At 47.7% G+C, this 11552-nt stretch overlaps 1 long non-coding RNA gene across 1 annotated transcript; it reads left to right on the top strand.

Annotated features, from left to right (window-relative positions):
* The first annotated feature begins 193 nt into the window (after positions 1 to 193).
* LOC127009870 (uncharacterized) lies at positions 194 to 4763 on the top strand. Its single transcript, XR_007762495.1, has 3 exons — positions 194 to 450; positions 1292 to 3418; positions 4573 to 4763. It is a non-coding gene; the product is annotated as an uncharacterized LOC127009870 (long non-coding RNA).
* Positions 4764 to 11552: the final 6789 nt, after the last annotated feature.

Genomic DNA, 11552 nt, shown 5'->3' with positions numbered 1-11552 from the left:
CCTAATTCTCCTCCTCCACTCCATTACTGCGCCACACCATCGTGCCCTTCAAGCACCCAGCACCTGCATCCTGTGGGGCACAGGATGCAGGTGCTGGGTGCTTGAAGGGCACGATGGTGTGGCGCAGTAATGGAGAGGAGGAGGAAAATTAGGAAGCACGCTGGAGCCTCGCCCCGCAGCTGTACGCAGAGCGGTGATATATACACACGCACACGGCCATGGCAACACTCACAGGGGGACCGTCGTGTTGAAGAATTGTGTTCCTGTCATCGCCGCTTGGTTCGGTGACTCCAGTGCCGCACACTACGCGTATCAGCAGCATTCTGACAGACAGCACTGAACGAAGCCTCTGCAATGCGCTCGTCTCTCCTGGCGCTGCTCATTCTGGCCACGTCGCTGTCTGCGGCCTCAGCCTCTACTTGTCAGCAGTACTACTGTCAGATTCCTGCGGTACGGGTGGATGATCTGCTACCTCACTGGTAGGAAAAAGCTTGAGAACCTCCGCTTTACGGGAAGGTTGGGTGTGCTGGTGGGCGGGTGTGGCCGGTGCACGGTGAGGCCTCGTTCTTATACATCCGGCCTCTCGCCGTGGACAGCCGCGGTGCGGTGCCGGCTCCCTGCCGGGGCTTGGCTTTGACTAGGTGCAGGTGCACAAGTGTGTGCCTGCAGCGGAAAGAGACGGACCCCACATCGTTTTGAATCTCTTGACTATATATATATATATTTATATATATATATATATATATATATATATATATATATATATATATATATATATATATATATATATATATATATATATTTTTTTTTTACGTTGTTGCCTATTGCGCCGGTAGGCATCTTCCCGGTGGGGCCTGATGGTCGGCCCACGGCTTCTTCCAGGTGGGGCCTGATGGTCGGCCCAGCCCGTTCTGGCGCAGGCGAGTGTTTATAGTGGCGCCATCTTGCATTGGCTCATGCTGCCCCCCGGAACTCGTTCTTGATTCGCTTGGACGGCTTCCTCTAGAGTCCGGGTTGATGGGTGGTCTTCAGGACAGCATGTGGGTAGTTTTAAGCCACTCGGCGGTGACTGAAAAATCCGAGTGGTAGCGTGAGGATTCGAACCCGCGTCGTCCATCACGCGGCGAATGTGGGTCCAGTACGCTATCACTTCGGCCACCGCCTACCCATATATTATGTGTGCATGAAAGCGTCTGTGTGAATGAATGAGAATTATGTGTGTATGAATGTGCCTGCGTGAATGGATGAGAATGACCATCAGGCTCATGATTAACCCTTGCTTGCATTGCAGGAGCAGACCATTGTCGTGCCCTGCTACAAATCGTGTGTCTCCAAGGATGGGCTTGGCCGCTGTATAGTGGACTTCAACTGTGTGACGGCGTCTTACAGGCGGCGTAATGTGGACAAGTAAACTCAGTGATTACAGCCACACCCATGCACGCCCCTCACGACCAGCCACACCCACGCCCATCTCGACCTTGCGACACACGCCACGCCTGCCACAGCCGTGCCGGCATGGAAGGGTATACAGACACGCACGTAGAAAAAGCCTCAAGAAACTTTTAATAAAACCCAGGAACAAAAAATACAGATTGATTCTACATACTATTATAATACTTCTTGGTAACAGTGTAGGCCGTGTAGTATTACTGGCTTGATGATCTGTCTCTCGCCTCTCTTAGTGTTTCTATAGGGGAGACCGAGGCTAGTTGTTACAATTTTCGCATTTTTGCTGCCTCATGAAAAACTACACGCGATAATCTTTGAAAAAATCCTACTGCTCAAAGTTCATCATGTCTATTATTGTAAACATTAAACAGAAACATTGTATATTTTTTCATTCCTGAGAAATATCAAAATATGTAGTGTTAACTCACTGTATGCAACTTGCCCCATACACGGAGCATATTGTTACAGGCCACGGGGTAAGTTGTTATAGATGTGAAATTAAAAATCTTTGTTATAAACACCAGTCAGCAATTCAATTTAGGTAATACAGTAAATAATTAAGTAAAGAAACATAATTTCAGATCAAGTGGTGACGGGAAAACTTATAAACAGAACAAAACTTGCTCAAGATTAGCAATGATCTAGCAAGTGCTGATCCTTCCTCCTTCACGCTGGGCCGGGTGTTGTCACTCCTTTTTTATTCAACATTAGAAGTACAAAGGTGGAGTCCATAACTACCATTCCCATTTGTGCTTTTTTCATGGGACCATTATGTGCATCCCACACCTCGTAACAACTGGCCCTGACCCGATCTTTATACTTTCTGACGCAGTTTAGGTCATGCTTTCTCGAAAAAAAAAGTCTTCACGTAAATCAAGCTTGAAGACAGTCATTTCAAATAACCAAGTAAGCTTTATTGTGTTATGTTTTTTGCAAGGTGTATTAAAATTTTCTTTATGGCGAGAATAATTACGAAAGCGGTCCAAAATTGATTTTCTTGCCCCAGCTTGCAGAGGCTTGTCCGAGATGGCCTGCAACTATTGCACAATGTAGCCGATGGTGACGCATGCACGCACCCAGAAGCTCAGTGCCATCCGTTGTTTTAGGCAGTGAAAAAAGTGTATCAAAATATGTATGCAACTATCCCAGGTCTCCCCTATGTCAAAACGAGTGTGATTGTAACATTACATGCCTTGAAAACACTTCCATATCTGCCTTTTTGCCAATTTCGTTGAAGCGTCCCGCAGGCAGCGCGCCGCCAGGTGTGGAGAGGGAATGTTTGGCCGCGGCATTACCCAAACGGCATCCTGCACTACGCCGCCCAGACTCACCGCTTCTCGTTCAGCGCTTCTGCCCGATACAAGCTGGCCACCAGTAGATGAAAGAGGTATTGCTTGAAATTCCAGCAGCTTGTGTTGAGCCAGGAGCGCTGAGTGGTAGGCAGTGAGCAGGAGCGGCACAAAACAAAGATGGCGAGTGGCATAGCTATGGGTCATTCTCGAACATGTGCCTCCCACATCTAACATGGTGGCTTCCCAGGGACGGAATTCAAAGTGGAAAATGATCCCAAAATAACCACCATATTGATAGCTTCCTCCTCCTCCTCCTCTTCCTCTCCGTTATTGAGCCCCACCATCGTGCCCTTCAAGTCCCAGCACCTGCATCCTGTGCCCCGCCCGCTGGAGCCTCGCCCCGCAGCTGTACGCAGAGCGGTGATATATACACACGCACACGGCCGCAGCAACACTCACAGGAGGACCGTCGTGTTGAAGAATTGTGTTCCTGTCATCGTCGCTTGGTTCGGTGACTCCAGTGCCGCACACTACGCGTATCAGCAGCATTCTGACAGACAGCACTGAACGAAGCCTCTGCAATGCGCTCGTCTCTCCTGGCGCTGCTCATTCTGGCCACGTCGCTGTCTGCGGCCTCAGCCTCTACTTGTCAGCAGTACTACTGTCAGATTCCTGCGGTAAGGGTGGATGATCTGCTACCTCACTGGTAGGAAAAAGCTTGAGAACCTCCGCTTTACGGGAAGGTTGGGCGTGCAGGTGGGCGGGTGTGGCCGGTGCACGGTGAGGCCTCGTTCTTACCAATATCTACCCAATACTCAGGTCGACCTACACGTTTACGAGATTTCGATCGCCTCAGCGCATCCCGGGCACGTCACGCGGAGGGACAGGGTCGCGGTTATAGTGGCGGGTACTGGCGACTGGCGTCAGTGTGCCATGGAGCAGCGCGTGGGTGGTTGAATTGTGCGCACTGGCCCCGCAGCGATAATGGTACATGTTTGCAGTGTGAAAGGGCGCCGAGCACTGGAACGCAGGAAACGATCTGCCCTTTTCCACAGATTCCGTACAAATGCAGCGACAAATTATGGATTATACCAATTTATTTTGTGGTAGGTATAGACATACTACTCCTAAGCCCGACACAGGAAAGAGATTAGTCCTCCCTAAAAGTCATTTAGAGAAAGCATTGGATGAAAGAAAACCAGAGAGTGTAGGGATAGGTGTGAAGGAAGGGACTCCCTCTGCGTCATCCGGAGGGACTCAAAGCTCCACCCACCGCCTGCAAGATGCGCGTAGGTCGACCTGAGTATTGGGTAGATATTGGTTCTTACCATCCGGTCTGTCGCCGTGAACAGCCACGGTGCGGTGCCGGCTACAAGTGTGTGCCTGCAACGGAAAGAAATGGACCCCACACATGTTTTTGCATCTCTTGACTATATAATTTATCATATCTGCATGGATGTGTCTGTGTCAATGGATGAGAATTACGAGTGCATGGATGTGCCTGTGTGAATGAATGAGAATTATGTGTGTATGAATGTGTCTGTGTGAATGAATGAAAATTATGTGTGTATGAATGTGTCTGTGTGAATGAATGAAAATTATGTGTGTATGAATGTGTCTGTGAATGAATGAGAATTATGTGTGTATGAATGTGTCTGTGTGAATGGATGAGAATTATGTGTGTATGAATGTGTCTGTGTGAATGGATGAGAATTATGTGTGTATGAATGTGTCTGTGTGAATGGATGAGAATTATGTGTGCATGAATGTGTCTGTGTGAATGGATGAGAATTACCATTAGGCTCATGATTAACCCTTGTTTGCATTGCAGATGCAGACCTCTGTCGTGCCTTGCTACGAACAGTGTGTCACCAAGGATCGGTATGCCAACTGTGTATTGGACTTAGCGTGTGTGATTGCGATTAACAGGCAACGTTGGGTGGGCAAATGATCACAGCCACAGCCACGCCTACCGCAGCCTTGTGACACACGCCACAGCCGCCACGCCTGCCGCAGCAGTGCCGGCACACACCACACGCAGAAAAAGCCTCAAGAAACTTTAAATAAGACCCAGGAACAAAAAATACAGATTGATTCAATACACTATTATAATACTGCTGGGTAATAGTTTAGGCTGTGTAGTATTACTGACTTGATGAACTGTTTCTCGTCTCTCTTAGTGTTTCTGTATGTCAAAACGAGTGTGAGTGTAGCGTTAAATGCCGAGAAAACATTCCATATCTGCCTTTTTGCCAGGCTCAGGGAAGCGTCCCGCAGGCAGCGCGCCGCCAGGTGTGGAGAGGGAATGTTTGGCCGTGGCATAACCCAGACGGCATCGTGCATCCACGCCGCTCAGACTCCGCCTCTCGTCCAGCGCTTCTGCCCGATACAAGCTGCCCACCAGTAGATGAAAGAGTTATTGTTTAAGATTCCAGCAGCTTGTGTTGAGGCAGGAGCGCTGAGTGGCAGGCAGTGAGCAGGAGCGGCACAAAACAAAGATGGCGAGTGCCATAGCTATGGGTCATATTCTCGAACACTCCGGTTCCAATTGATCTCCTTGTTGGCCTTTTGAAATAGTTGATGTGAGTGGCGGGATTGTCTGAGAATATTGACCTTTGTCATCCCGTAGTCATCCTTTGGGGAGGATACAAATATACACCACCTGTCTGTCAGTGAGCCGAAGGGGAGTCAGCCTGGCAGGTCTGCAGGGCCAGCACGGAGGCAACAATCCTAACTTGCTAGCGGAAAGAGTGCAGGCCAGGTGCTTGTTCAAGAGGACTGGGAGGGTTGTGTCTGCGGCAAGCTGTGCGTCTGCTCTTCATGTGGGGAGAAGATTTGTTATGTGTCTTGTCCTTTACTTGCCTGCTCTAGGTTTCAATGTCTCAGAGTTTTAATTCTGATTTCTTCTACTGTGGCGGTGAGTTCTTAAGAGGTAATGTTTATAGAGATTGTTTTTAACAGCAAGGGAAGCAACTCAAGGGTAAAGAACAAAAGTAGCAACAAAAAAGCCCGCCAGACCGTCAAAAGAAAAAAGAACGAGAGGCCAGAAGAGAGGTCGATTTCGGGTTAGGATTAGTTGGTGGTTGCTTAAACTATATGATTGTCTTGCTAGTAAAAGAATACTTCACTTGTTCAGTTGTTCATTCAGTTCACTTGTACCTTCTCCGGCATGTTCTGCATACAAAAGTTCACTTTCAACACATTTAGCTTTGACAGGTGATGTTCGAAATTCAGCTCTTGCCACTGATGGGACTTCGAAAATGGCTCGGCAAACTTGATGTTCTCTAATTTGGACTTTTAGTTAAGTTTACTTTATCTTCTTAATAGTTGGAGCATGAAGGATTGATGGCAGAGTAAGACTGACATTATCAAACGCTTCGGGTTTTTGTTACGACTATCTTTTAAGGCCAGAGAGAAGCTAGGTCGGGTTGTTATGAGTGTTTCTCCCGTTCACAGCACGGAAGCCTCGCAAAACTACCGCCAGACTCATGAAACCACCAATGGAAACCCCGACAACTTCCGCGAGAGCTTTTTTAACCCGGTAGCAGCGACAGGCCAAATTTGTGGCTTTATCGTGTTCCAGCGACGGGCCAAATTTTTGCTATGATATAAACCCCCCAAAATAGATAATGCATAAACTGATCACAAATGCGTTGATATATATTATGAAATGGTTTGTGTGAGTGATGATTTTTTCTCATTAATTCGCTTAGAGGGGCCTTTAAAAAACATGATCCCGCAGCTACCGGGTTAAATAAATGTGCTCCGAACATATTGATAATATGGCTGTGGGGTTCTTGAAAGGTCTGGACTACGAAAATCCGTAAATTCTCAGCAATAAAAAAATATAAAATAAAATATCTGAAAATTTAGTTCTCAGACTCACAGCTCCTTCTAGTCACTTATTATTTATAACCAGTCACATCTCTCTTAGGACAAGCAAAGACGAGATGAATCAGCTCTTAAGTTTATTTAAAGTAACAAAGAAACTCGCTGGAAAATAAGGAATGAATTAATTCCAGGCACACAGCAAACTAGCTATCTATCTTAAAACATCCTATGCAAATAGAGTATTTAACTGTAGGTAGGCGAAGCACAAGCCAAACCTGATCTACCTCGTGGTCTGGAGCCCTGGAGTCTTCCTTCAGTCCTCTCTCGTACCTCTCTGCAGCACGCCGCCTCTCGTACCTTACCTCCAAGGGCTTCCCTCGCCTGTAGTACACAGTCACCCTGACTTGTGGATATTACAAAGGCAGGTAAACCACCACGAAGGACACGTGGTGCGGGAGGTTGGTGCGGGACGTCTGGTCACGGTGGTGTCTGGGAGCAAGATGGCTGCGGGAAGCGGCGAAGACCCACAAGGGTGTTAGCATTGGGCGCGTCACACAGCTTGCAGGAGGAGAAGTGAGGCGCGTCCCCCGCCTCGGCCAGCTGCCACACTCGCCGGTACCCAAGCCGGAGACGAGCACACACTACATTATGGCGGCGAACCATGAGACCGGAGCGACGGTACATGTGTGGACGAGGCAGGAAGTGTTCGTAGTGCTGGATAGATACACTGGCGGCCCTCTCAGCATCGCTACGGTGAAAGGTGGAGGAGCAGGCAGCTTGGCGTACAATTTTCTTGCACCACGGCAAGGAGGTAGCAGCGGGCTCTGCGGTCAAGATGCCAGCTCTCGCCACACTGACATCTCTCTTTCTGCATAACACTTACACTAAAACGCCCTAACGGCTATGGATTATTATTTATTAATAACCTAACACATGCACTAGTAATAGTGGGTCATGCATCCCACACATAGCTCAGCTTTGGCAGTAATAACGAATATAATTTGAAATAGGTGCTGTTTCCCGCCTTCTAGTTTTCCCGCCTGTCCTGTGGTGCATCTTCCCGCTCTCTCAATCAAAATGGCGGGGACTCTAGCGGTATTTTTCCACGGGCTATTCCTTGAATAATGACATCATGACATTTCGCCCCCCCTTTAAGAAAACTTTTGTCTTCAGAGAAAAGTTTTTAACTGTGATACGCTGCCAACACTGGTAACATGCCCTACACCTGCACCTACCGAATTAACATGTTCCTGACAGTATGTTTTCACACTTTTTCACACACCCTCTCATACTGTGGTGTATGTCAGTTAACCTCTGCTCAGGTAATTGACGGTTCGCCTGTGAGTGAAAAACCTCAACATTTACGTTAATACTCAAACTAGAGGAAAAATCCATAGCGAGGCGCCAGTACCTTTTAGAGCGGGCTTGGCGAACTTGACTACAATTATTCACAATATGTAAATGGTGTTATGTATGTATACACAGTGTAGGTGGGACAGATGTGGAGTAGCTGTAGGTAGGTGTAAAATGGTGTAACTTATTGTATAAATTCCTGGCTAACTGCCTGATTTTTCCTACATTATCACACCATGCACCATACCATGCAACTTAAATTTTAGCATGCCGCAAAACTCTCCGCCAACCATCCTCGAAAGCCACCTAATCTGCACACTTTGATCATCTTACTCTGTTACTAGACATGCATTTGCGTTCTTAGAAGTTTTCAAACTGGCTAGGGGCATATGATTAGTTTCGAGAACGAATTTTTCGCCATTTACGTAAAAGTAATATTTCTTGATTCCCTCTACTACTGCAAGGAGCTCCTTTTCTACCGTAGAGTAGTTTCTCTCAGCTGGACGCAACTTCCTGCTGTAATAACTTACAGGAAACACCTGATTATTACTCTCTTGCATCAACACGGCACCAATGCCCTCCTGTGATGCATCGGTACGCAGAATGAACTGCTTATTGAAATCAGGCAGCTGCAAAATGGGCTCTTTGCATAACATGCTCTTAAGTGTCGCGAAGGCTTCCTCTTGAGCGCCTGTCCATAGTACCTTATTGGGTGCATGTTTTCTCAACAATTCATGCAGAGGGGCAGCAATGACAGCGCAATTGGGGATATAATCCCGGTAATATCCAGCTAAGCCCAAGAATGACTTTACCTGAGTTTTGGTCTGAGGACGTGGAGCATTTCTAACCTTTTCTATTTTATCCATCTGGCACCCATACTGTCCTTCACCAATGACATGTCCTAAGAATGGCACCTTTTCGTGCCCAATCAAGCACTTACTGGGCTTAATGGTCAGGTTGTAGCGCCGAAGCCGCTCCAACACTAACCTGAGGGTCTCTAGATGCTGCCTGAATGTGGGTGAGTGAATTAATACGTCATCCACGAAAAGCTCCACTCCTTCCATACCTCTCATGACCTCGCGCATGACTTTGTTAAAAGCTGCTGGTGAGTTGGTCATCCCGAAGGGTAAGGCTTTGTACTGATACAGGCCCCCAGGTGTACTAAAAGCTGTCACCTTACAACTTTCCTTACTCAGAGGAATCTGGAAAAACCCTTTCGTCAGGTCTATCTTAGAAAAAATTCTAGATTCAGCCAGAGTAGCAAATATGGCTTGCGGATCAGACATTGGCTCAGCGTCTACGCGCGTCACTGCGTTTACTTTTCGATAATCACGCAAATCCTAATTCCCCCTTCTTTCTTCCTTACGACTACCATGGGGCTGCAGCAGGGGGAATTTGATCTCTCTATGATACCCGCGGCCTCCATTTGACTGATTTCGCTTTTTACGGCGTCTATCAGTCATAAAGGAATCTGGTAAGGCTTTTGTCTGACAGGCTCCTTGCTCGTCAACTCGACTCGATACTCTGGTACCCGAGCAACCTTAGGTTTGTCGGAAAAAACCTCTGCATAACCCTCTAGCAACGATGCTGATTGTTCCCTCTCCTCTGGGGCTAACTTTTCTCCCAACGTCACGTCATGCACTGACTGTCTAGAAGATACAGTGAGAGGAGCCTCGCCGTCTTCATCATCCTGTATTACTACTGCCGCTCCCACATCTACGGTCTGAGGTTGAGAATAGTGAGCTTTAACGAACTCTAGACACCTCACCTTCTCTTCATCATACTCACTTTCTCGCAAGCAACCTGTGGCTGCATCTGGCCGGTAGTATTGTTTCAACATGTTGATGTGGAACCGTTTTAGGTGTCCGTCAACCAGGAGAATATAATTAAGGTCATTAACCTTCTCCTGAACCTCGTAAGGTCCCTTCCACTGAGCTAACAGCTTGTTGCTCGCTGTGGGAAGCAAAACTAGACACTGTTCTCCTACACTAAGCTTACACAACTTTGCCTTCCTGTCGTAGTAACTTTTCTGTACTTGTTTTGCTTTGAGTAACTCCTCCTTAGCAATGTTACAGGTCTCTCTCAGCCTGTCACCTAAATCTAACACATACTGGTAAGTGGTCTTGACGTCCGGGTCCGGAGCATTGTCATCCCACAGCTCTCTCAGTAACTGAAGCGGACCCCTAACAGACCTTCCATACATTAGCTCAAACGGGGAGAACCTGGTGGAGCTCTGTGGCGCTTCTCTGTACGCGAACAACAAAGGAGCCAGGTACCTAGGCCATTTCTTGGGTTGTTCGGTAGCCATGCGTTTAAGCCTTTTCTTAAGTGTACCGTTAAAACGTTCACACAGTCCATTCTCCATGGGATGGTAGGGCGTGGTATGTAACCCTTTGCACGCAAGCAGACGGATTACTTCCTCCATCATCCCTGAGATGAACTGAGTACCTCGATCACTCAGTATCTGTCTGAGTATACCTACTCGGCAAAATATAGTCATGAGAGCTTCAGCCACAGTTTGCGTTTCAATATTCTTCAGCGTCACCACTTCCGCCCAACGCGTGGCAAAATCTACATGCGTAAGAATGTACCGGGAGCCATCGCTGGCTCGGGACTCTATTGGCCCCACCAAATCTACCGATACTCTTTCAAAGGGAGAGTCAATAATGGGCAGTGGCTGTAAGGGTGCAGGCTTTACCCTACCCCTATCTTTAGTCTTTTGACACACATGGCACGACCTCACATATCTAGCTACCTCCTGGCCTATCCCTGGCCAATAAAAATGTGCTTGTACGCGAGCGAGTGTCTTGGTTCTTCCCATGTGACCGCCTAGAGTAGTACTGTGACCTAACTTGAGAACAACCCCTCGGTATCTCGCAGGCACAACTAACTGCAATTTCCTTTCCCCCGAGGGAGAGATAATCTGCCTATATATCAAGCCACGCTGCTTGATAAAACTGACGTGGTTGTCGTTCAGCTGAATGACACTGTTTTCCTGCAAACGTTGGCGTACGCCGTGCAGGGTGTCGTCTCTCTCCACCTCCTGCGTTACGTCCTCGCTGTTAGTTAAATCTCCAAGAGATGTAACCATGCGAGGCCTAACAGTACTCTTACGCTTAGCAGCTGCTCGGGTCACTACTGCTGCGCCAATCTGAGGTTCACCTTCTCCTTGTACCCTTTCACTTTCTACAAAATCCTCTGGATCCAACACCGCGTTAGGTGTTTGAGTGACTGCATTTTTACTCACCCCGTTAGTAGTTCCGGGAATGCTGCCAATCACTAAATCATAGAGCGGTGTTTCGAGTGTCACCGCCATGGTCCAGCCTGTGTAATTGGGTGACTTGACTTTTATCTTGACTTCAGGAGCTATCACTGGCGCGCTATTCAACAGCCATATTTTTCTACGTTTGCCTGTGAATTCATGGCTCCTAGCTAAGCTGTGCCTCAAAGTACAAATGGTAGAACCACTATCCCTCATCACCGTAACCTCTCGGTCTCCTGCCCAACTTTTACTCAAATTCAACCGCTCATCGTACTGATTAGTGGCTGCGCCGGCCACTAGTCATTGATTCTGCGCCTCATCGCGATACTGGCCGTTCACGGAAGGCACATGTGGTGGCGAACCCT

Source organism: Eriocheir sinensis, chromosome 42 (assembly GCF_024679095.1).
Source record: "Eriocheir sinensis breed Jianghai 21 chromosome 42, ASM2467909v1, whole genome shotgun sequence".
In the NCBI taxonomy this organism is placed as follows: Eukaryota; Metazoa; Arthropoda; class Malacostraca; order Decapoda; family Varunidae; genus Eriocheir; species Eriocheir sinensis.
Note: the sequence above shows the minus strand (reverse complement) of the source record. Positions and strands in the feature narration are given on the sequence as shown.